The sequence below is a fragment of the Ixodes scapularis genome, unplaced genomic scaffold (genome assembly GCF_016920785.2).
Source record: "Ixodes scapularis isolate PalLabHiFi unplaced genomic scaffold, ASM1692078v2 PGA_scaffold2__306_contigs__length_199485367, whole genome shotgun sequence".
NCBI lineage: Eukaryota > Metazoa > Arthropoda > Arachnida > Ixodida > Ixodidae > Ixodes > Ixodes scapularis.
In genome coordinates, this window is record NW_024609857.1 from 46,863,943 (window position 1) to 46,887,652 (window position 23,710).

Genomic DNA, 23,710 nt, shown 5'->3' on the forward strand with positions numbered 1-23,710 from the left:
AAGTTGAATGATGTCATCGTCGAGCACTTCCTGGACTTGATCTTGAATCACCTTCGTTTTCGGTTGCGGTTTCCTTGATATGGCGACTAGTAGACTGGGAGCGCGTCGTCGTTGGTGGGAGGTACTTTAAGCAATGTTTTGCCATTGGTGTGTAGCAGTGTTGGTGGGAGGTACTTTAAGTACATTGTACTTAAAGTACTACTACAAATAGGTTTAGGAAGCTTGTACTTCACTTGAAGTACATTCTCTGAGTATGTACTTGTACTTAAAATATTTTTTTCTGGTATTTTCTGAGGAAAGTACAGTTCCCGACTTCAAAGTATATTCCCCAAATTTGGTTTTGTTAGTTTGTGTTTCGAAATGATGCCTTGTCAGCTTCGAAGAAATACCGGGAGAGATATTCTACTCTCACCAGAAACGTGAGCAGACGATGCATCGCTCTGTTTGTTCTGGGGTCGGCTTTCCTGTAGCTTTTTGAACTCGCTACTTCTCGGTAGGTCAGCCCAAAGGTTTAAAATATTAGGAGAGCAAAATTAATTATAATGTAGCACCTGAGATTGTGGTGCGGAAAAATTAAACTTTTAAGTCAAAGAAAAAGATGACAGAAAATGCCACAATGTTTTGAGACCATTCTCTTTTTTTCTTTTCCTTCCACTTGAAAGTTCCTTCATTTTTTCGCACCCCAATCTCAGGTGTCACATTATGATTAATTATTACCACCTCGCTTGCGCACTCAGTGTCTTTTTCATTAGGAGAGCACTTTTCTCTATGAGAGGATTGCTTGCGGAAGCTACGGGGCTGATGTCATGCCCTTTCCTAGTTCATTTAACCCCCTTGGGTGCAACAAACCAGTGCTAGCGGCGCCAAATTCAGAAGTGGGACTTCTGAATTTGGCTCTATTCTTGAGAAAAACTACTTTATGGCCATTTGGCTTTATCAGATATTCGCCACTGTTTTTGAAAATAGGTCATGCACCCCTGATTACCCCTGTGCAATGCATACCAGTTAAAACATCACTGTATAGCGGAATGAAAGGGCATCATGAAAATTGTTTTAAAATATTTGTACTTTACTTTCGAAGTACATTGGATTTATAGTACTTTACTTCAAGTACATTGCATCCACTGTACTTAATACTTTACTTGAAGTACAGCACATCTCATTTACTTTATACTTTACTCCAAGTACCTTTTTGGTTGTACTTTACCCAACGCTGGTGTTTAGCAAACTTTCTAGGACGTGGCAAAAGTCACTGTATTCAGCGAGGAGACCAACCAGCTGCCGGCGCTTAGGAGCTGGGAGCTTGGGGTCGATGTCGAGCTGCGGCGGCGACGTGCTCTTCTGCTGTGACGACGAGGTTTCCTCGGAGATTGCAGTGATCACGGCTGGCGCCTGAAGCTCCTTGACGTGGCCCACAATGGTACCCTTCGTTAGGTACTGTGGCTCCTCTCGAAAGTTTGTCACAAGAACAGTTGTACGTCCTTCTTGGAGATCCGTTATGCCTCGTGCGACGCCTATTCCTTTTTCAAGGAGCAGTTGGACGCTGCCTTCCAGAAGAGCTTCACTGTGTATGGCTGCGTCAGTTATGACGGTGACGAAAACACTCAACCGCGGCGGTAGGTTCACATGGTTGGCGATAACTCGGATCGCAGTTGACGTCGTGTGGGTCTCCACTGGCGGCAGGACAGGCTTTCGCAGCGTCAACTGGTTTGCCTCGAGGTCGATGACGGCGCCATACTTCCAGAGAAAGTCCATTCTGAGGATAACGTCTCTCTCACAGTCTTGCAGAACGACAAACTTCACAGGGCATGTCTCGCCGTGAATTTTGACACGAGCAGTGCACTTTCCCACAGGCGTGATGAGGTGTCCACCAGCTGTTCATATCTGCAGCCCATCCCACGGCGTCGTCACCTTTCGAAGGCAGCGAGAGAGCCTCCCACTCAAGACTGAGTAGTCTGCTCCGGTGTCCACAAGAGCTGATGTGTCGTGGCCGTCGATAACAACGTTCAGGTTGTTGGGCACCGTTGCAGGGGCGTCGTTGCGATGCGTAGTGTCAGGTGAGTGGGAATGCTCCAGCGTTCTTGGAGGCTCTTTGCGTCGGTCTTCTTCAGCAACGTCACCTCCAGGTGACGTTGCTGTCTTTAGGGTCCTCGATCCTGCTGCACTTTTCTGTGAGAATATGCAGTTCTCTTTCTAAGGCTAGGATCCTTGTTCTTGCTTTCTTGAGCTCTTGTTGCAGTTTGGTGATCTCCTTGTCCTGCCTTGTGGGTGGAGTTGGGGTCTGTAGGCTGGTTCCATCCTGCTGGCTGAAATCACGTTGACCAAAAGAGAGCTCGCTTTGATCTCTATCATTTTCACTCTGGTTTCCAGCATCATCGCAGCTTGCTTGTTCCTCGATAGGGTCTTCTCGAGTATCTCTCGCATGCACAGCAGATGTTGCTTGTTGGATCTTCGATTGAGATGGGAGCACTAGAGGGGAACAAGCTTTTGGTGGTTTTGTTGTTTTACAACTTTTTTAAGGGCAAACACAGATGGTACCAGCATTGTCCCGCAACATTCTTCTTTCTCTGACAATGTTCTGCAGGAAGTCACCTTCTCTAAAATGCGTGGAACATACCTTCGCAGTTCTTATGTTGAAAGGTAGGTCTCGTTTGATGGCCACCAACCACCGTTTGTGCAAGTCCTCATTCTCTGGATTGCAGTGAAACAATACCTAAGAACACAGAGGAGGAACAAAATTAAGTCAACAGTCCTCATATACATTCAGATTAGTCTACTGAGCACATTTGACCGACAATTTTTTATGTTTACTGGGGATTTCTGCAGATAACAATTGGGACTTTTGGTACATCATTTTTTGGCATCACTGATATTGCTCCTGCAGCGTGCCCAAAGACCTACGTAAATACGGAGTTCAAGTAGATAGTTTTCAGAGCCCACTACCGATCCGGACGTGCGTGACTGCACGCTTTGAAGTGGCAGCGCGAGCTCCCGCTTCATAAGCGCCTGAAAACACGGTCTACTAAAGCTCTATAATATCTCACGCAGTTTAGAAGCAGGAATGGCGCTCATCTTCCTCGTGCAAAAGCTGCGCATGCATGAAATGTTCTCACAAGCAGTCGATGTCCAAACCGTCCTAACACTGAAAACCACATTGCTCACGCACGAAGCAACGCATCCCATGTGCTCCACTGTTTTTCGCGAAAACCACAAATCGAAGATATGCATATAAGTATGTAAAACTGTGTGCTACTGGAACAAGTAGAGATTTCAACAAACTGTAAACTATGTGCGCGGCGGCCGATGCCGCGGCCGCTCGATTTCGCTCTTGAGCGGCCGTGGCTGAGATGGACAGGTTACGGTAAACAAAACAAAATTATGTACCGAAGCTTATCTTATCTCCGTGAATATTCCTGTAGCCGCTTTGTGTGCATCGTGGCACACAGCAACACTTCGGCATCTTCACCACGGAGCGTAAGCACGCTCCGTTTCTTCGTGCTACGACAGTCACGTTGGCTGGCTCGGAGGGCATGCCACGCACCCCCCCCCAACATGGCAGAAGTCCGGGGTTCGTGCCAAGCATACCAGATGGCGCGCCTCATTTTTGCATATAGCCTATTGTACTAAAAAGGTGGAAATGACAACATGTACAAAAATATATGAATGCGAGCAGCAGCGAACCTTGAAATGCAACACAACTTATTGCACAGGAAAATATTGCAATAATACAGAACTGTGCTAAAAAGGTGGAGACGAAAACATGTACAAAAATATATGAATGCAAGCAGCAGCAAACTTCGAGATGCCACACAACTAATAACTTAAGCACAAAGCTATGTTCCCCCAGTTATTTACAGTTACTACATTGCCACATTTGTTTTTGAACTGCCTCTTCAGTGTTGTACAAGGAATATGAAACCATGCAAGGCACCAGTCGCAGATAATTGAATCAAAATCGTCCAGATCCCCATGGCTTGTGTCACATTGCCACTGATGCAAAGACTTTTTCTGGTTTTCTGTAATGGTCACCACAAGCCATGCGTCGTCTGAAATAGGTTAGAACAATCTGGATATCCACGGTCTCATCTAGGATGCCACAGTGAAGCGACTGGGGCTGTGTTTCAACATCTTGCTTTTCCAGAGGTCTACCCTTCAGTGTGCTGGTTGCAGCTGCTGCATGCACTAGCCACGTGAGAATCACAGTGTTCTTCTCAAGGGTGGGAAGTGACTTAAAAGGGCAACGTCCGGTAGCACACGTCCTCTTCCTGGGAAGCCCATTCACTGTCAAAGTGTTTCCTTTTTGCCGTCCACATTTTTGCATGGGATGCGACACCTTGATGTCCTTTATAGCAGCAGCAGAAAGCACTTCAGCTGGCTCTTCAGATAAAGTAACAGAAAGTTCTCCACTGAGCTTTCTGGCTGCTGCATCCAAAGCATCAGCACAACCCGCCACTACAGTTACTTCGACAGTCTGTTGGGCAACCTCAGTCAGTGTCACAGTGTAGGGGATTGCATTATTTTCGCTTGACACTTCGGTTGACCTTTGGTGGCCTGAAGCAGGGAGAGTCATGGGCAACCTTGGCAAGTGCCAAAGTGCAGGGGATTGCATCACCGTTGCTTGATATCTTGGTGACATCTGGAGACCTGAGGCAAGGAGGTTCACGAGAGACGGAACAAGCGTGAGCATCCTTGCAGTCTTCAGCAGCCGTTTCCCGCATGTTAATAGAAAGACGAACGTCGTCGTCATCCATCCAGTGGTGCAGAAGTGCTTCAAAGATTTCCATTCTCTTGGGAAATTTCGGCATGGGGACTTCAGAGACAATGCCAGTGATTCTTCCTAAGACTGCCAAGGCTTTCCAAGTCTTTTGATGGCTTGACAGAATTGGTCGATGTTCCTGCCTGTCGACATACAGTGGTTCTGGCTCTTCATGATCCTCAGTAAGCAGCACCCTTCAGTTCTTTATGTAGTTTTCTGCTGATCACCGTTCCACGCAGAGACTATGTCCAAACTTGCTCAACCCAAGCTGACTTCGAGCAGCAAGTGTGTGGCAGCATGGTAGAAGCATAGCTTTCCTGAAGCCACAGGTGCAGTCACTGGCAGTTGCTTCACTATTTGTGTTCACTGCAAGTCGACTGGAGAGGTGAACGTGACGTTCCACATACTTCAACGCATAGGGAGTCAACAGCTCACAGTACTGCTCCAGGTCTTTATCACCGTTTCTGACTCTTGTTTTTTGGAGCTGTGCTGCTGCTTTGTGCTCTCTTTCCTTTCTTTTTGTGTATACAAAGCAAAAGAAGTTTGTCACAAAGTCTTCCTGTGAGCTGTATCGCTCAACAATACCCTTCAGTTTAGCATTTATACATTCAGCCTGATTATTCGTTGCGTTTAGGAAGTTGCCAAAGGACCACTTGTTCCCCATTATCCATTCTTGGTGGATACTGTGCTAGTTCGACTCAAAGTAGTCGACTACTGCCTTTGGCGATGAGACTTCAGGGTTTCATACAACTGTTTGTTGTTATTCCCAGTTTTTGGACACTGATTTGATTTCCCTTCGGAATGTCTGTCATGTGTGAAATGCACAAATCTGCAAAGAAGATTGTGGAAGTAGTTGGGTGATGATCTGCCTTTCTTTGAGGTCTTTGTCGGCCATGGTGACCCTGATGGAGTCCCAGTTCTTGTTCAGCTGCTTGAATATGTTGAAAAACAATCGCAGGGTGTCACTGTCCTCCGTTGTGAATAGGCCAACCGCCACTATCTTACTTTTTCCGTTTCCATCTTCGACAATCACTAGAAAGCAAGCCATGCTCATCTCAAGTAACTTGTTGGTTGCATCAATAAAGATAATTTCTATAATCCTCAAAAGATTTTTGCGTGCCCCTGTCCTGGGAGAAGATTGCTCCGAGCTCATTGTTTTTGTCGGTCAGTAGCCAAACTGTAGCCTGGTATCTGTCTTGGAGCATTTTGACAGTAGCTCCCAAGTCATTTCGAGAAGTGTCTTGCTTCGTTTTTGCTGCAAGGCTAGGTAGGTCCCTTAATGTAACAGCCTTGTTGCATTCTCTCTTGTTGTATTCTCTCAAGGTGCTCCCTAAGCAGCTTATTTGGCCGGAGATGCAGCATTGACGCAGCTTTCACTTTCAACTTGGGCGGCGATCTCCGTTGTTGGGGCAGGTTCCTGAAGAAGGGCTCAGACACAGTGCGGTTGGTAAGCTCGAGGCATAAACTTCGGACTTCGAGGTGGGTTCCGTCCTTGCTGGCAGCGAGATAGATGTTGAACCCGCAGCGTTGTTTGAAGGTCCTGCGTGCAAATTGTTTTTATGTGTGAAAGAAGTAATGAAAAAAGCACTTCGCATACTCACACTTATTGTAAAACAGAGTACATATTTGGTCTCACTGTACACACAAGTTTATGGGGAGCTATTATATTCGGGGACAACTTTCTGAGGCATTTTTTAAGTGTGTGCTTTCAAACCTTTGCTCAGTGCTTAAGGTGTACGAGCGCCCATAATGTAGCCGCGTAGCCTCATAAAGTTGTCCCCTGGTGAACAGAATAGATCTGTGAAATAACCCCAGCATATTGAGCATGCTGAAAATGTAGGTACACATGTCACAAGCACTCGCCTTATCTGTATAGGAAGTATTACTAAAAGCGTTGACGAACGCACTTGCAACGCACCATTTGTTTTAAATGTTTGCTTAAAAAAGATTTCTGCTGCAGAGTCAGACGGCAGCATGTGCAGCACTTGTACAACACTACCAGCATGCCACTTCATGCTTGGGATGCGGCATGGTGTCTTCAAGACATACCCAGAGATGGTTTTGGGGTTGCAACCCCTGCCCCAAAACCATTCCTGACCCAGTTGGCTGGACAAAGGAAAGGTGCTGTGATGTTGTGTAACATTTCTCTGCTCACTATTATGACCAAACTGAAAATTAGTGGGATACCTATTTGCACACAATTTGCTCATATCAAATGTATGTAAAGAGCTCTTTTTGAGATAACCCCCCCTCCCTTCCCCGAACGACCTTAGCGTCTGGTGCCTCTAGTGTCGAGGCATGTGCAGCTTGCCCGTGTAGGCAACTTTGGCAGGCTTGCAAGCGTGTGCCAAAGCCTTCCTTGTAATTGTGCTCCGACATATGCACGTGCTGCCATATAAAGCCAAGGGAAGTGTCGTTCAAGATGCTGATGCTTGAGAGAGTACTAACAGCTTCTCTTCCCCAGTACTAACCGCATGAGACAGGATGTTTGCGGAGGTGCGTTGCTACAGCAACACGCCTCTGCAAACATTTTTTTTTCTCCTCGAGAACATTTGTTGTTCTTCACAGTTAGTCAGTGTCAATTGTTGCTCTTTGTCACTAGAATTGGACTAGGGCCAAGAACTTAAATTAAGATGGTAATGTAGAAAACACCAGCCAAAATCACACTGTATGCAGAACAGTAGCCTCTGGCAAGCAATAGAAAATGCCGAAAATGCAGCTAGCACGGATGGGCCGTACTGCACAGGTTACTGAACCATACTGATGGTTGCAGCAGTGGCGATTTTTACACCTGAAGACCTTTATCTTGCGACTTTGCTTCCATTACTAATGCTGCACCATATAGGTACCAAGCAGCTTACCTAAAAACAAGGAACTCGGTCGAACGGGGATCTGGAGTGTTCAAGCGATGATTCCCATGCCTGGACATGCGACTGCAGTACAAGGCGGAACGGTCAGCCCTCATCATCACCGCCTTTGCTGCACTGCACAACCTGGCCCAGCTGCGAAAAGAGCCATGCCCACCCGCTCTACCCTCTCCACCAGTCCCCCGACGCCGGAGGCGGCTGCGTCCTCATGCACTGCCATCACCTCCAGACCCTGTCGACACAATCAACGGCTCGCTGAAACGCACACAGATCATCGCACTGTGCTTCCAATAGGGATATTCAAGCAGAAGCACATGTTTATAGTCAATGACAGGTCAAGAATAGTGTACAAGCTGGAGAGGAGGAAGCAGACAGAAGCTTGAGGTGGAGAGGAGAAACCTCCTTTCCACTTAAAACTTCCGTCCTATTTCTCCCCTCCAGCTTGTACTCCGTTCTTGACCCGTCACTGACTCGTGCAAATACTCAGACACAAATCCAGTAGTAAGCTCTCGAATAAATTGATTCTTAAATCAAATTCCGGGTATTCTGTCACTTAACATATTCTGGGAAAGATTTGTGGCCAGCATAGAGCTAACGAAAGACCCGCCCTTTCCTTCAATTCTAGTGGGCTGTTTCATTCAACTTCCGAATATGCAAAACATTTTTTTCTATCGTTTCACTACAATGCAGCGCTCATAATTAAAATAAATAAGTAAATCCTCAGAATGCTACTAAACTGAAAGTACCCAAATTTAATTGTGATTGCCACACCCTTGTTGCTTGGAGCGCAGGGCTGCCAGCTGCTCCACCTTTATCTCTCTCTCCAGCTGGAGCAGCTGGAACTCTGCCCGTCCGTGTCGTCGCTGCTCAAACAGCTTGTTTCGGAGTATGCGCATTTCCATTAAATGTTGCGCCTCCTTCCGCCGATCTTCCCTCTCGAGGATGTCGGCACGGGCCTCCTTTCCGGGAGCCAGGATCCGCTCCAATGCTGTGATGCGGTTTCCAGCTTTTCTGGATGCCCCGCTTGGCAGCTCAGCACGGGGGCAGGTAATGCCCCTTGCCGGCGGAGTCGCACACGCAGCTCCAACGCTGCTCTCTTGGAGAGGTGAGGCGGACGGCTCAGGAGCATCTGGGCATGCAGAACACATTGGCACTGTGAGTGCTGGGGGAAGAGCAAGTACACAGGGGAAGAGGCCGAACAGCCACATGGGCCTTTCGCAGAAATGTTCAAAGCTAGGCGTTGGTAAACTACAGAGCGTGTCCGATAGGTTATGCTCTGCACCAGTTCTAGCACTGTGGATGGTTTACGGTCGCATTGTCATATAATTTGTGTCCCTCTGCTTCATCCTTCCCATCGTGCTTCGACTACATGCGATTTTGCCCCGATAGCATGTTTTGTTCAGTTGGTTAACGACAGACCATGCCATGTCAGACGGCTGATGGGATCAAATTCCTATCCGAGAAACAAACAAGAGTAACTGCACTATGTAAGCCTTCCTCAAAGGGGGCACCACAGCATGTGTACACTCAGACAGTTGTTATGGCAGATACTTTGTTAAGAGCAAATGTGCGCAAGCTTGTTGTCGCTAACTTGCAGCAGGGAACAAAAAGTTGGGGCACAAACGAGCTGGTGAAAGTTTAACAAAAATTTAAGGCGAAAACCCTGAGACTGGGGAAAGGAGTGACAGCACAACGCGCAAGTCTCAAACACAGCTGAAATTTATTGTGCAAAGGTTCGTGTGTATATAGCGTCTCCACAGCTGTGTTTGAGACTCGTGTGTTGTGCTGTTGTTCTTTCCCCGTCCCTTGGTTGTTGCCCTAAATTATGTTACAACAGGGGTTGTCTGGTCAGATTGTATCTCCAGGAAAACAAATAAATCTTAGCTTTTGGATTTAAACACATCTTTAGCAGAAAATCTTAATATTTTATACTTCCCCGATTGAGTAATTGAATTTTAAACAGCTTAAACTGCTTCTCAAATGAGCAGTGTTTACATTGTCACCATTGACAACAGCAGAGGCTCTGTAGTAGCAGAATGCAAAGGGATTTATTTGTGTCCCTCCATCTTTTTGTTGCCCGTAAGAGCAGTGCAAGTGTTACGATGTGGTTCATTGTTGTTGTGCTAGATATTTTTCGTGAATGGGAGGCGACTTTTGTGGTTGTCACCTTTTATACTTTTCCATGAAATATATAGCAGCTGTAAAATGGATTAGTGCAACGCGTCGCAAGCACTAGATTTTCATGAAGGAATTTTGGGAAAAAAGACCTACAATCTCAGATCAATGCTCGGCAGAAAAAAACATCTCGATAAAAAAATTTCAGAACTAGAAGCACTCAAATTGGAGAGGTGCCCCGCAATGCTTTCTCGATACCAATAGATCAGGGGTGGCCAAACAGCGGCTCATGAGCCGCATGCGGCTCTTTGCTGGTCCAAGTGCGGCTCGCATATCCCTCGTTAGGGATCCGTTGGATCCCCCCGCCCCCGTCCCCCCCCTTCCCCCTCACCGCCCCTTTCCGCGTTTCCCCAGGAAAAAAAAAGAAGGGATTTCAGGCAGAATAAGGTACGGCTCGAGGTTTGGCTACTTTATTACGTATGAGTGCAGAAGGCTGTACGACAGTACAGCCTTGTGCACTCATACGTACAGTCAGACTCTGAACAAAACCTTAATTTGCCCCCCCCCCCCCCCCCCCCCCTCCCCTGCAGCTCTTAGAAGTTTCGTGGTTTCGTTTGCGGCTCTTAGGCCGGGTTAGCCTGGCCACCCCTGCAACAGATCCTTTGCAAAAATCCCATAAGCCCGCACGCGCCACGGGGCAAATAATGAGTCCTAGGTACGCCTCTCGCATTGTCCTTCCTCCCGCTATTATGTGGCATACGCAAGCAGGTGCACGGAAATGCAAGAGAAGGTATCTCATTGGCTATCTTTTGCGAGGCTGCCCCTTTTTCATCCCTCTCCTTTGCATCGGCTCCATCGATTGCTACGCAAGTGCTTTGTTGAACCTAGTCGAACTGTGTCACGGTTGCAGTGCAAAATAAGTGGATTCGGTGCCGCAGATGCGGTACACCGCCAATGACGGTTTGGCGGATGTGCGGGATGGCGGATGGCTGCGACTGCTGCTGGCGGCAGCTGCCGCGACTCACTCGCTGTCGCGGAAGCGCAACGAGAAGGCACGTGATTTGTAATGAGTCTTCCCAAAATTCTCTGCTGTCGTGGCGCTGTACGCTTTGCAGCAGGTCTATTAACCACTAGTTTCGGTTTCAATTCACAGTACTATGTCGCGACCCACTGCTCGGATTTTCAATTTTGAAACTTCGAAGATATGTAGAATAGTGTAGTTGTTGCCGAGCAATAAAAGAAAGACTTGGGTGCCTTTTTTTTTTGTTCCAGGTTTGTTGTTAAAATGATAATAGTCGCAAATACAAGTAGACATGTTATGGCTCACAGTACTCATCCTCGACATGTTGGTGCAAATTTGTCCAAATCGAAAAGCCCCCAGTTACCTGGCACATCGTTCCAGCGGGCGTGACTGTCATTGCCTTCAGTGCCTCGCACCATTGCTTCAAACATTGCAGCCGGAGGCAGCGACAGCACTGGCCGGTCTCTTGCCCTGTCGCTGTCGCAGAGATTTGTCACCTGTGTCTTCATGTGCTCTGCCGCCGCTCCCTCAAGAATGAGTGAGGGGCTCATCGGCCAGCTTGTTCATGGCCCACCTCCTGCGTCAGAAACCAAAGAATTCAAAGCTCACATTGGAGAGAGAGTGAACAATGTGTGGGACACAATTCAAAGTGCACACTGAATTTTCTGAACGCCTCTGGGCGAGTTAAAACAATTATTAGGGGGACTAGAGTGAACCCAACGAAGAGAGAATCTGGCACAACCCAGTGGAGGACTACTTTTAACCACCTGGAACCTTCTTATGGGCAACTGAATGCTGGGCACTCTGTAAGAATAGGCTTCCGGCAAGATGCGGGACCTCATTTCTTTTTTCAGTGACGATTGTAAAAAAAGAAATGTCAATAACGCCAAATGTTTTACAAAAAATATGTAAAAACAAAAAAAAAAGAAGTAGGCCCACTTTGGATTGAACCTGGATCTGCTTCATGCGTATGAAGCAGACTTTCCTGCGCTACAGCTTTCAACAACTCGTTTTGACAATTTGTTTTATATGAGACCCAACAAGGTGCACAACGTTGTGCACATAGCATTGTTCTGGCCGAAAAGGACTTCTCTCCGATGTTTACTTTGTACACATCGGGAACGGTTCACCAAATATGCAAATTGTCGACTTACCCGTGGCGTGGATGTCTCTCGTCTCGTCGGACTTCGTTTTTTTGTATCTGGATTTTTAGTTCTCCCAACACTTCTTAAGTTGCTTAGCGCTTCGTGGGCAGACGTTTGGCTGGCTGTTATACTCGGTGCTGAGTTTCTCCCAAGCTTCAAGTTTAGCCTCCTTCAAGTAGTTATTTGTCTTCTTGTTTTCCAGAACTCGTGCATTTTTGGTTACGAGCACTTGGAGGAGCGCCATCTCCTCCGCAGTGTAAATAAAACGAACCCCTGCCCACTCTTCGGTATCGGCCATTTTCAAGTCGTTGGCGTTGGGGTCCTTCATGATTCGTCGTGCAAGGCGACGAAGCAGGGCTGCACGGAAGACAACGGGCGGCGAAAGCAAGAAAGACCAAGAAACGAATTCGAAGACTACCGTCGAGGGAACGACAAGACGCAGGAGACGTAGCCAGCGAATGAGCTTGTTGCAAGACAAAGTAACGACTTTGTCCGATTTATCGCTCAGACACGACTAAACTTTACGCTGCCTTAATAAAACTTCGTAGTTCACTAATTCAATGTTTGTTTGGTACACGTTTTTAGATAACACAAACAAATATATTTATTTTTCGCGTGAAAACGGTGTTTTGAATAAAACGTTTGGCTATACTCTTGCTCCCAGACGTCCTCAAGCTTTTTGGAGTGGAGAATGGAATCTCGAGTTTACTCGAGTTCGAGTGAGTGCCGATTCGCTTTTGTGAATACCGATGGCACTTCGAGTGGAGTCGCGCGCCCATACTCCACTCAAGTCAAGTCGAGTTTGGAGTCGAGTAGGGGAATGTTCATGAATACGGCAGTTAGGAGTATAGAATGCCAGCTGCGAAAACCAGCTGCCAGCATTTAGCCATCTCGGGAGGTTGGCTCGTCTCGTGGATGTATAGATGACTTAATTGCAGAGTGTGTGCCAGCAGGTCCGACAAGCAAATAATGCACACTATGAACTTGTCACCACTAAGTGCGACATGGAGTATCTTTGCCTTTGCAACGGTTTTCACTTCATGCCATTTGGCCACGACGTCAAGGGCCTTGCACACACTCTGCAGAGATTGTCTAAATTGGATGACGCTGTCATGTCTGTTGTCTGTCCATCCGCCTCGTCTCGCAGAGTTCCTTCAGCCGGCTTCCAAAGGTGTCTTTAAGCACCTTGCTTTGCTTCGATGATGCCATGAAAACAGAAATTACTTCATGGTTCCTGCAGCGTTTCCGACAGCTTGCACTCGTGATGACTTTGACGACAAGTTGAGGGCGTGGTTCAAACACGGGCAGTGCACTGCATTCGGAGCATGCTGCCTGATTTCGTTTACTGCTCCACGCAACTCGGACGTCATACCATTGCAGCCATCTGTTGCTATGCCGACACTTTTCCAGATCAAGCCCCAAGTTTCTCAACATTTGCAGGACCTCTTCACCAAGAACGTTTTCAGTCAGGGCAGGCCCAGCAGTGCAAGAGTTGGCACCTTCAGCATCTTCACGAGGGTCGACGAACTGAACAAAGTCCTCTCGTACTTTGTCTTTGTGCACGTACTGCAGTACGAGACTTAGCTGTGATGTGTGTGACAAGTCAGTTGTCTTGTCAAACATTAGGCTGTCCATACCTGCCTCGTGTACCCACTGCACGAGTATTGCAACTATCTCGTCTCCACAACACTCAATCAGTTCGTTCTGGGTCGTCTTGCTGATGTATGTAGCTCGAGATGAACTGAGGAGGTGCTTATGAAGTGTAATGTCACCGCTTGATACCCAGAAGTGAAGGAACTCGTGGAAATTTCCCTCGTTGGAGGCCGATGAACCTTCATTTTCATGTTGAAGAAGCACGCCATCGTCTTTGTGTCCCCGGAACTCTAGGTTCTGGTGACCCAAGAAGATAATTGACTCTACGATCGGCACAAGTCTACGCCGGTTTTCTTTCACTTGCTACAGCCGCTGACTGCAAATCTGGTTCGCCACATCGTTCTCAAGGTAGCGAACGCATGCGAGGTAGTCCTTCCCAGCCTGCACCGCTTCCTTGTGGTACTTGTTGTTCTCATGTGCAGTAAGTGCGCCGTCTTTACCCAGTAGCTTGGCGAACGACACAGGTGGCTTAGTGACCAGCTTTGGAGTGGCATGTCTTTTTGGTAGCCTCCTACGTTGCCTGCGGTGAACAACGAAGAGTATTTGCAGTAGAGACCTCTTTAGTTATCTGAAAGCATGAGCCACTTAAATTTTTTGAAATACGAGTAGTTCGCATATCACTTCTCTTCTCTGCCGCTTTTCACGTGCACCGAGAATGGAAAAGTGTAATCCTGGGGAGGACTCCTGCCATTTGGCATGGTCGTCTAACTGCTTCCCAACAAAGTTCCCGATGTCGCACAATGTTGTCGCCAAGAAGCTACCACTATGGACTGAACCGCTCGACGAGATAACACCTTGACTGCCGTGACTATCGCTCTGTAGGTCTTCACTGCTGTCAGATGAGCTTGAGGGCCCTGCTAAGTGGTTCAAACAATCGCCCTCAACAGATGCCGAGGAACTACAGGACCCCGGTTGAAGATCTCCAGACTGATCTGCTGGTGTCTCAAAAGTTGTAGATGACGGTGCTCCGTCGGTGTCTTCAATTCCAGTTAGAAAACGTTTCTTGAGGGCCATGCAGAAAAAGCTGTCAATTTGCAAATTTGTTCTCTTCGTGTTTGACTTGATCCTTACATGCCTGCAAACGAAGGAATGCTGTTGTCAAATATTTGGTGTCCCGCAGTGCTGAACATCAGTAGTAAAACTCCATGCTGTCAAAGACAATGTGCTGGGTACGACCAAGCAGGGATGACCTTACCCAGTTCAACAGGTTGCTGGATATTCCTAAGTCGGAGAGTCTCTGCAATAAAATGGAGTGGTCAACTTTGTCGAAAGCCTGCTTAAAGTCGAGCTGAATGAGCTCGCAGGGTGTACGTTGTGGGGGCCCGCTCTGCCGCCGCCTGATTGCTACCAGACGCCGGCGGCCGAGGGCGGCTCAAGGGCGAGCCGTCGGCACCCTCGGTGGCCGATCGGAGCTGGTCACGGCCGGCTGGTGGCGGCGGCGGACGTCCTTGACCCCCCCTTCACAGGAGCCCGACCCCCGAGGGCCTGGACGGCGTGAATAGGGAGCCGGCAGGACACCCACGTCGGAATGAAGGCACCCGTCGGCCTGGCGCCGTGAAACAAGGGGGTGCGAGGGAAAGACCGGCGGTGCTCGGAGGGTCGGTGGGGACGGGGGAGTGGTGCGACGGATGGCAGAGGGAACGGACCTGTGGATATTGTGAGGTGCGACCGGCGGAGAGCTCATCAATGTGAGTCATTAAATGTTTATATTGAGAGTGGTGTTGTGACACTTGGGGTGGGGGCAGCTGGACGGGGATTACCCCACAACGTCCATCTAGGGAACTGCTGATGGTGTGAACCGTGGTCGTGAAAGCTAGCTCACAGCTCCGGCCGGGGCGAAAATCATACTGGTGCGAAGAAAGCAACTGGTGTCGCTCAATATGTTCTAGTAAGTGTCGATTAACTATTTTTTGAGTACATCATTGCATTATGTCGCCTTGTCTTTACTTCCAATGTTATAGATAATTGAAAAAAAAAAATCATGCAAAGAAACAAAAACAGCAGGAAATGCCCTAATATACATAATAGTGTGCACAGCCCTACATGTCACATTGCAGAAACGGAGGCATACTCACAATCTGTGTCAGAACAAGTCAAAACACGTCCATTTGATGATGCTATGTTGGAGTGTTGAAGAAAGCCTAGACTTTGTACCTTTGACAGGTTGTGAAGTATGTCTTTTGGGGTCGGGGGAAAAGACACTTATTTTCTTGGGTCTAACATGGGGCTCGAACCTTCCTGTACCATTTGTGGCGGTTCATGTCTGAAAATGGTTGGAAAAGCATAAAATCACTGATACACCTATAAAAACACCAGTTGCATGAAATTTAGACAGCACCTTGGCACTCACACTTCTGCAATTCCTTAAAGCTCTTGTAAAAGCTATGATCATTCAATCTTACACTTCCACTGTACTGCCTACCGGAGGTGGGGTTTGTTTTTTAGGTGTTAGCTGGGAGGCTTTGATCTTGGAGGCCTGCAACCAGCCTAGTATCATCACCCCAGTTCAAGTATTTGCCGAGTTGTCCATCAAGGACCTGCAGAGGCACCAAGTAGCTTTAATTAAAAAAAAAAAAAAGAAAACCAAGGACAACAGGATGTCTTCTGAAAACAATGTTTAAATTGTAGGAAGAAGCACATAGATGGAAAGCTGTACAATACATAAGAAGTTAAAATAAACTTCAGAGGTATATTTTATCGGTGCAATTGTCCTTACATTTAAACGTGAACCTACCGTAAAATCCTGAAATAGCGCCCACACTCGATAGATCGCCCACTCCGCTTTTATGTTCGAACACGTGTTTCCCCTGAATACTGATAGGTCGCCCACCTTCCAAAAATAGCGACACCCGAAGGTTGAGAAAGGTGCCGGAGGGTAGGGGAGAAGGTTTGGAAAGCCTAGGATTCCCTTCACAAAAAGAAGAGGCCACACACAATAAGGGAGATAAGATAACGGAAGGAACACGGAAAGCGGTCAAGGTCACTTATTGAATGACATCAGGAAAGCGTTGAAGGTCACTTAATGGTTGTCGTCAGATCGCCCGAGAACCCCAGAAAATCTTTCGACCAGCAAACTGTGAAGACGTTTCTTGTGTATACTCGGGATGAGGTCCAGCTATACCATCCAGAAGAAAGTGGAAGTCGTGGAATGGCACCGCAAGAACGGAGCTAACGAAGCAAGACTGCGCGCCATTTCGAAGTTGACCGGAAGCGTGTACGGGAATGGAATACGAGCTACCAAGTACTTCTACAACAATGCCATGGAACGAACAAGTTGAAGAGAGCAATAGGTAGGGGACGACCCGTTTTTAGTGAAGAAATCGACGACGCACTGATGGACTTCCTGGAGACTGTGAGATCCGCCGGTCGAGCAGCCAGCAATCGCCTGCTTCAAGAGCATGCGCGGAAACTGGCAGAACAGATGGGCCTAGGAAACTTCCAAGCGTCATGCCAGTACATAGCTAACTGGAAGGAGCGATTTAATGTGTCTATGCGGGTGGGGACCAACGAAAGTCGGAAGCTGCCTGCCGACTACGTTGAAGCAATTACGGTGTTCCGAAAGGCTGCGTCAACTCTGCGCCTGGAGCACAACTACTCGGACTACAACATAGCCAACATGGATCAGACTATGGTCCGGATGGATTGCCCTGCTGCGAGAACCAACAATGCTGTCGGCGAGTCGAGTATTCGCATCGCCAACACCGGCTGTGCTCGGCGAGGGATGACGGTGGCCTTGTGCGCGACGGCAGCGGGCATCAAGCTACCTGCTTTGATCGTACTGAAGGAGCCAACCGGCCGGATTCCCCCCAGAGTACTCTTTTCTCTAAGGATTCCAGGTATGTTGTAATTAATCACCATTCAGGGTATAAATGTCGAAACAAAGCCTTAGAAATACGTAAAAATAAGGGTGACAGCATTTTTTTTTTTTTTTTAAATAGAGCGACTGTTGCGTCATCCATTGACAAAACGCCACAGCCCGTTTTGTTTTGTATCGCCCCATTTCCGAAAGATGGCGTAGCCGTTTTGGCCGGCGCCATCTTAAGCGCACGAGCAGTTGGCACGTGACTTGCTGGCTTTCCGAAGCTTACTCACTTGCGCGTGCTTCGGCGCTCGGCCATAAAATCGGGCAGTTCGCATATCTTCACTCATCGGCGTAGCATGTGTAATGTGCGTTTGGGGCCCGAACTGTTATTTCATGTTATACTTGTTGTACTTGCAGCAAATGTGCGAGTTACTTCTTCCAAGAATGGTTGGATGACCTCTCCCGTCCTGCTGGAGTGGACTAGGAGAGTTTGGGGCCCGAACGCCGACGACGTGAGGAGACTGCTCATACTGGACCAAGCACCCATACACAAGACAGAGGCGGCCCGAGAAGCGCTCGACGCAAAAGACACCGACGTCGTCTTGATACCGGGCGGTTGCACGTCCATTTTGCAACCCGCGGACGTCTCGTGGATGAAGCCCTTCAAGGACGCGCTGCGTGGAATTTGGGCATCGTTCTTCCGGAAAGGTTCGGTGACTCCAAAGGGCAACCTTCGCAAGCCGTCGCGTCAAGAGGTTGTGGACTTCGTGGCTCAGGCGTGGGCCTCCGTCTCCGAGGATACCGTGCGGAGTTCGTTCAAACGGTGCAGAATATCCACAAGGCTCGATGGCTCCGAGGACGCCGAGCTCAACGACCGTTTGGCTTCGGTAACCAATGGACCCGAGGATCCCGAGAGCCTCATTGACGAGGCGTTAGATTTAATCTTTGATAGCGAAAGCGATGTGTCGTTTGACGGTTTCAGCGATGAGAGCTAGGGAAAGAAAAACCCACGCTGCTTTGGCGCACGCGTTACTCGATTTTTGTTTGTGATTTTGGTTATTAAATACTGAAAGATCGCCCACCCCACTTTTTTTGCCAATTATCTACGGCGAAAAGGGGGGCGTTAATTCAGGATTTTACGGTAGTCTGTTTAATAAGGAAAGAAAACATGATGCTTTCTATGGTAAGGTGCCAGCTGATTGGAGCGGACTAGCCCTTGGCTATCCTGCCACATGTCTCCCAAAGGTGACACGAGCACAAGCATCAGAGTTTTGAGAATTTACAAAATTTGCCAAGTTTCTTTAATGTACAGAGCCATTGATATCTGAAGAATCTTCTCAAGGGGCAAAGGTTCGAGTTCACTCAACAGTTTTCCTTGTATGTCCTGGGCCTTGCGGTGCCCCATAAACACAGAGTTGTACCTTGTTGTCACCTTGTGAGATCAGTCCCAACACCTTACGAGCACATCCATTTGTTTGTGATGCAAATAGTCGTTCGAAGACTCGTCAAAAAGCACCAAGTAGTGCTCTCACTTTTTGATTTCCCACTGCAAGGCCGTTAGAAAGAAAGGTTTGAGTCCATAGCACATCACATAGGTGCATTTCTTTTCTCCGCAAAAAATGCTTTTACCACCTCACCATCTGGGAACGTGTTGGAACAACTTGCCCGCTTGTGACGATGACCGGTAGAAACAGTGAGATCTGACGATTTTCAGAGTGTTACCAACTTGTGCGTCTTGCAAGCAGCGTTTAGGTTTGGCAACTGCAGTGGTGGCGGGACAGTGGATTGTTCACTTGTGCCCGGAGCCAGGTAATTTTGCACTGAACTCTTGGCTGCAATCTTTATGATCCCAGCATGTTTTATGCCCTTCATATGGCTCTTCAATGCCGACTCGCCCATGGCGGTGACATCTAAAGTTTTTCAGCACGGCTTGCCTTTGCACGATGCTGATTTGTCGTATCTGGCACCTCCCAGTCCTTATATTCATCGCTGCAGAGTCATGCACCTTAAACCTGCTTTTGCCGGGCATTTCCCTACGACCGACGACAAAACACGAGGCCATTGGCGGGAACTGTGCACAAAGCATTCCCGGATCAGATTGGATTCGGATCTGCTCCAATGTGGCCAACCATCCAATGAACATCGGCTAAATCTAAAAAATTGAGATAACTTAGACCGAAACGAAAAAAATCGATAAGCATAACAAAAATGCTCAATATATACCCGCATTTGCTATTATAAATAGCCATTCACGGATTTTGAAGGTCTAGCCAAAAAATGCCAGGCTTTCAAGGGCCCTGCAAGTTAAATTCTCAAATTCAAAGTCTAGCGAAAAATCTAGGGTTTTAAAGGGCCTTGAAAACTCAATTTTTAAATTTAAGAGGTTTTAAGGACCTGTGCACGCCCTGTGCACGCCCTGTGCAGGAATCTCAGGATGCTGTTGCGTTCTCAAAAGTCTTCATGGTCCTCACGGCATTGAGCTGCTTGTGCACCTTCTCAAAGTCGTAGAGGGTGAGGAGCCTCGACAGCTTCGCACAGCCCGACGACATCTTGTGATGGAGAAACAAGTCCACCCCGGTTTTTTTGCCTAACAAGAGGCGCCAGCTCTTGTGAATGCAGGGCTGCAATACACTCTCGGCATGTTGTAGTTGATCAAACTTTGCGGACAACAAAGCCCGCAATGTATGGCACCACAGAAGTGACAAAAGGGGACAGGCTTTCAGGACAGTCAATGTGGTGCGTGCGTGTAATCGTGGTCTTCTGGCTGCATGATTGGTGCCCTCCTGGTGTCGGTAAGTGTACTGGTTGCTGCATCTTCTTCAGGCACGATAGGTCCAGTCAGGATTGATACGATGTCTTGAGAGCAATTTCCTGAGTTGGAAGACTTCCCTTCTGTCTGAATCAACAATCGTCTGTACGAAGCCATGAACTGCGCAGCCGTAGGGTTGTTGTTACACCCTCCCCGTCCTCGAATGCACCCGAAGAAATTCTCAGCGTGGTCCTGGCTCAGCTTGTGTGTTAAGAGGCACTTTAGGTGCTCCTGACCGACAAGCTCATTGAACAGCTTTTCAGTACTTGCAATGCAGCTCAAGTAACCGACAACACCGGTTTTCTTTAACCCTTCCAAAATAGGGCGTCCTGATGGGTCTTTCAGTCCCTTGATGTACCCTCTAGCCTCAGAAAAGAATGCCCTCCAGCATGCTTTATTCTGCTTCCGTAAGGCCACCTTGAAGGATTTTGCCAACGGCTTCCTAGAATTGAGGACGTCAAACAAGTGGTCGAAAACTCTGATGAATTTGCTGTTGCACTTGCACCTTTGAATTGTGGCAGCTTGAGCACTTGCTCGCAGAAGTCCAGAGCGTCAGCCACTGATGCACTCATTGCTTGAACAGCATACCGCACCTTCATCTTTTGTTTTTCTCACGCAATGTGGACCTTGGTAAGTCTGTTTCCAAGCCTCAGACCTTCTTCCCGTTGCAAGGCCTTTAATGCCTTTATATAGGCCCACTTCATATGTTTCCCTTCAATGTCAACAAGGTGACTGACGGATGCCAAAGAGTTACGGATTAGCTTTATCATGTGGCAGGCATCCAAAATAATGTGAACATTGTTAGAGCAGTTAGCCGGGTTCACAAAGCTTGAAGAAAACTGTTCAGGGTCAGGGAAAAGGTCAGCACCTAAACATCTCGCCATCGTGAAATTGGACGAGGCCCCGTCAAATGTAACAGACTACCTCAACCCCCACTGACGCAAGCTTTTCAATGCACTGCTTGGTCAGCTCAGCTCTCTCTGCACCCGTGAGTGCATCAATTAAGAAGTACCCTACTGGCATCTTAAGTCTCGCGTTTATACCACAATCATGTAGACACAGACACTTCTGGCTTCAGGTAGACTGTCATCCAAAGTCCACATAACTGACTACCTTGTCACCAACAAGTTCCACGTGTTCCCTTATCGCCATATCGTCGACGACCAGAGCACAGTACAAGTCTCCACCTCATGCTTGTGTAAGCTTCCCCAGAAATGGCAATGCCTCAGCTGTGAAACCAGGAGCTCCACAGACCGATTTATACCACTCCCTAACTGTACGCTCTACGTCAACAATGAGCGTACGGAAGGGCATCATTAAACTTTGACCGAACATACTCGTATGCAGCCGGAGAGTGGAAATGTCAAGTTAGCGCAAATGCGCGCAGCTCGCGCATTTGCCTTTTTGTTTCGCTTCCTGCCCTCCAGAGAAGTTGCTGAACGTCAGACGAAAAGGCTGCAGTGAACACTTGTGAACCCTCGTCAGACAAGAACCTCTTTTCTTTGACTTCTCTGATGACTTCCTGAGCTGTTTCAATCCTCTTGGTGAGCCTTCGTTTGCTCTGTTGTAAGGTTTTAACTTTTTTCTTCAGTTGTGCTAGTTGCTCTTCAAGGGCACGCACCTTGTTTTGATACCATTGCTTGGTAGGTGAATTTACAGGCAGCTCTCCCTCCGCTTCAGGCACTTCAGCAGTTGCAGTGACCGCGTACTCTCGAGGCTTGGGTGCCGGCCACTTCCTTTTAATCTGTAATAAACACGTGACCTCGGGGGTCACGTGACCTGAAGGGGTCACATGACCTTAGGGGGCCACGTGACTTCAGGGGGTCACATGACTTCTGGGGGTCACGTGACCTCATGGGGTCACGTGACCTCATGGGGTCACGTGACCTAGGGGGGTCACGTGACCTCGGGGGGTTACGTGACCTCGGGGGGGTCACGTGACCTCGCGGTTTTGCCGACGGCGACGCCGACGCCGCTCAAGCCGGAAACGGGCCCCTAAGAGCTGCGCTCTAAAAAGTGAAAGCCGTTTACAACTCCCTGTAACGCCGAATTAGAGCGCAGCTCTTGAGGAAGAGGGTCACATGACCTGGCTGTCACGTGACAATGACAATGCCGATGATGTCATCAGTGACGTCACTGATGACGTCATCAGTGACGACAATGCAGATACCAATGACATCATTAGTGACGTCACTGATGACGTCACCAGTGACGATGCGGATGTCGGTGATGTCATCAGTGACGTCACTGATGACGTCATCAGTGATGATGAAGATGACGATGCGGAGGCCGGTGACGACATCAGTGACGTCACTGATGACGATGACAATGCGGATGTCGATGACGTCATCAGTGATGATGATGCGGATGCCGGTGACGTCATCCGTGACAAAGACGTCATCGGGGGGGGGGGGGGGTCACGTGACCTCAGGGGGGTCGGGTGACTTCAAGGGGTCACGTGACTTCGGGGGGGAGGGGGGGGTCACGTGATCCCGGGGGGGGGGGGGGGGGGGGGTGCCTCGCGGTGTGCATTATGGGACGTTTCCCATAATGCACCGCGCGGTTACGCTGACGCCGCTCAAGCCATAAACGGGTGCCTAAGAGCTGCGCTCTAAAAGCATACATGTGCTTTCTGAGTGCCAAGTTACAAGCACATGGATGCGTATGACAGTGTCAAAAGAAATGACGCCACAGCCTATTGGCTACACGTGAGGCAAAAATCAGGTGAAAAAAAGTTGTAGACAACCATTACACCACCTCTTTCTCTCACGCACGCATGCACGCACGCACGCGCGCACGCACACACACACAAACACACACACACACACACACACATCCAGTCACGTCACGGACTGACACACACATCCAGCGTCACAAACCGACTTGTGACAAGCACGAAACATTCATTTCGCTGTCACAATTCCCCTTTTGAATACTCACTGGCTTCTGGAGATGCACTGGAAAGGCAGGGAACACACTGGGCACACTCCCAGGCAGCAGTCGCGTCGTTTGTCCGGTACGGTCGAAGCATTCCGGTGCGAAATGCAAGGAACACAAACGATCGCCGTCTTTCGCTTGCCAGCGTTCGCGACGAACGGCTCGCTCCCAAAGGCTTTGCGTCTCCGGATCCTTAGGAAATCTGTAATGAATTCGAGGCTGTTAATTGTTGTGCGCAGGCGCCAAATTGCCGGGCATCGCCAGGGTGTAGGGAACCTCGACCGCAACCCCATTCAAAACAATTATCATTGTACTTACAACTGTAATGTGATCCTTTGCCCTGCCTTCGCCCTGTTGGTACATCTGTAGGCAACACAGGAGCAAACCATTCTTGTAGGAGTCTTGTTTCCATGCCCTCTTCGCCAATTTCCAGTTGCTTTTAATCCACAACAAAGACCGCGTTCACTTCTGTCTGGCGCGTTTTCTGCCCACGGCAAGATGGCGGCCAACGGCTTCACTTGACGAGCGCCCCCTCCACTCCAGCAAACCTCTTTACATCCCCTGGACCTGACCATAGACACAAGTCGACCCGACCGTAGACACGG

The 23,710-nt window shown here is 48.4% G+C and overlaps 1 pseudogene; it reads right to left on the reverse strand.

Moving 5' to 3' along the window:
* Window positions 1–21,456: 21,456 nt before the first annotated feature.
* On the reverse strand, window positions 21,457–23,494 carry LOC121047462 (annotated as a pseudogene).
* Between the last annotated feature and the right edge of the window lie 216 nt (window positions 23,495–23,710).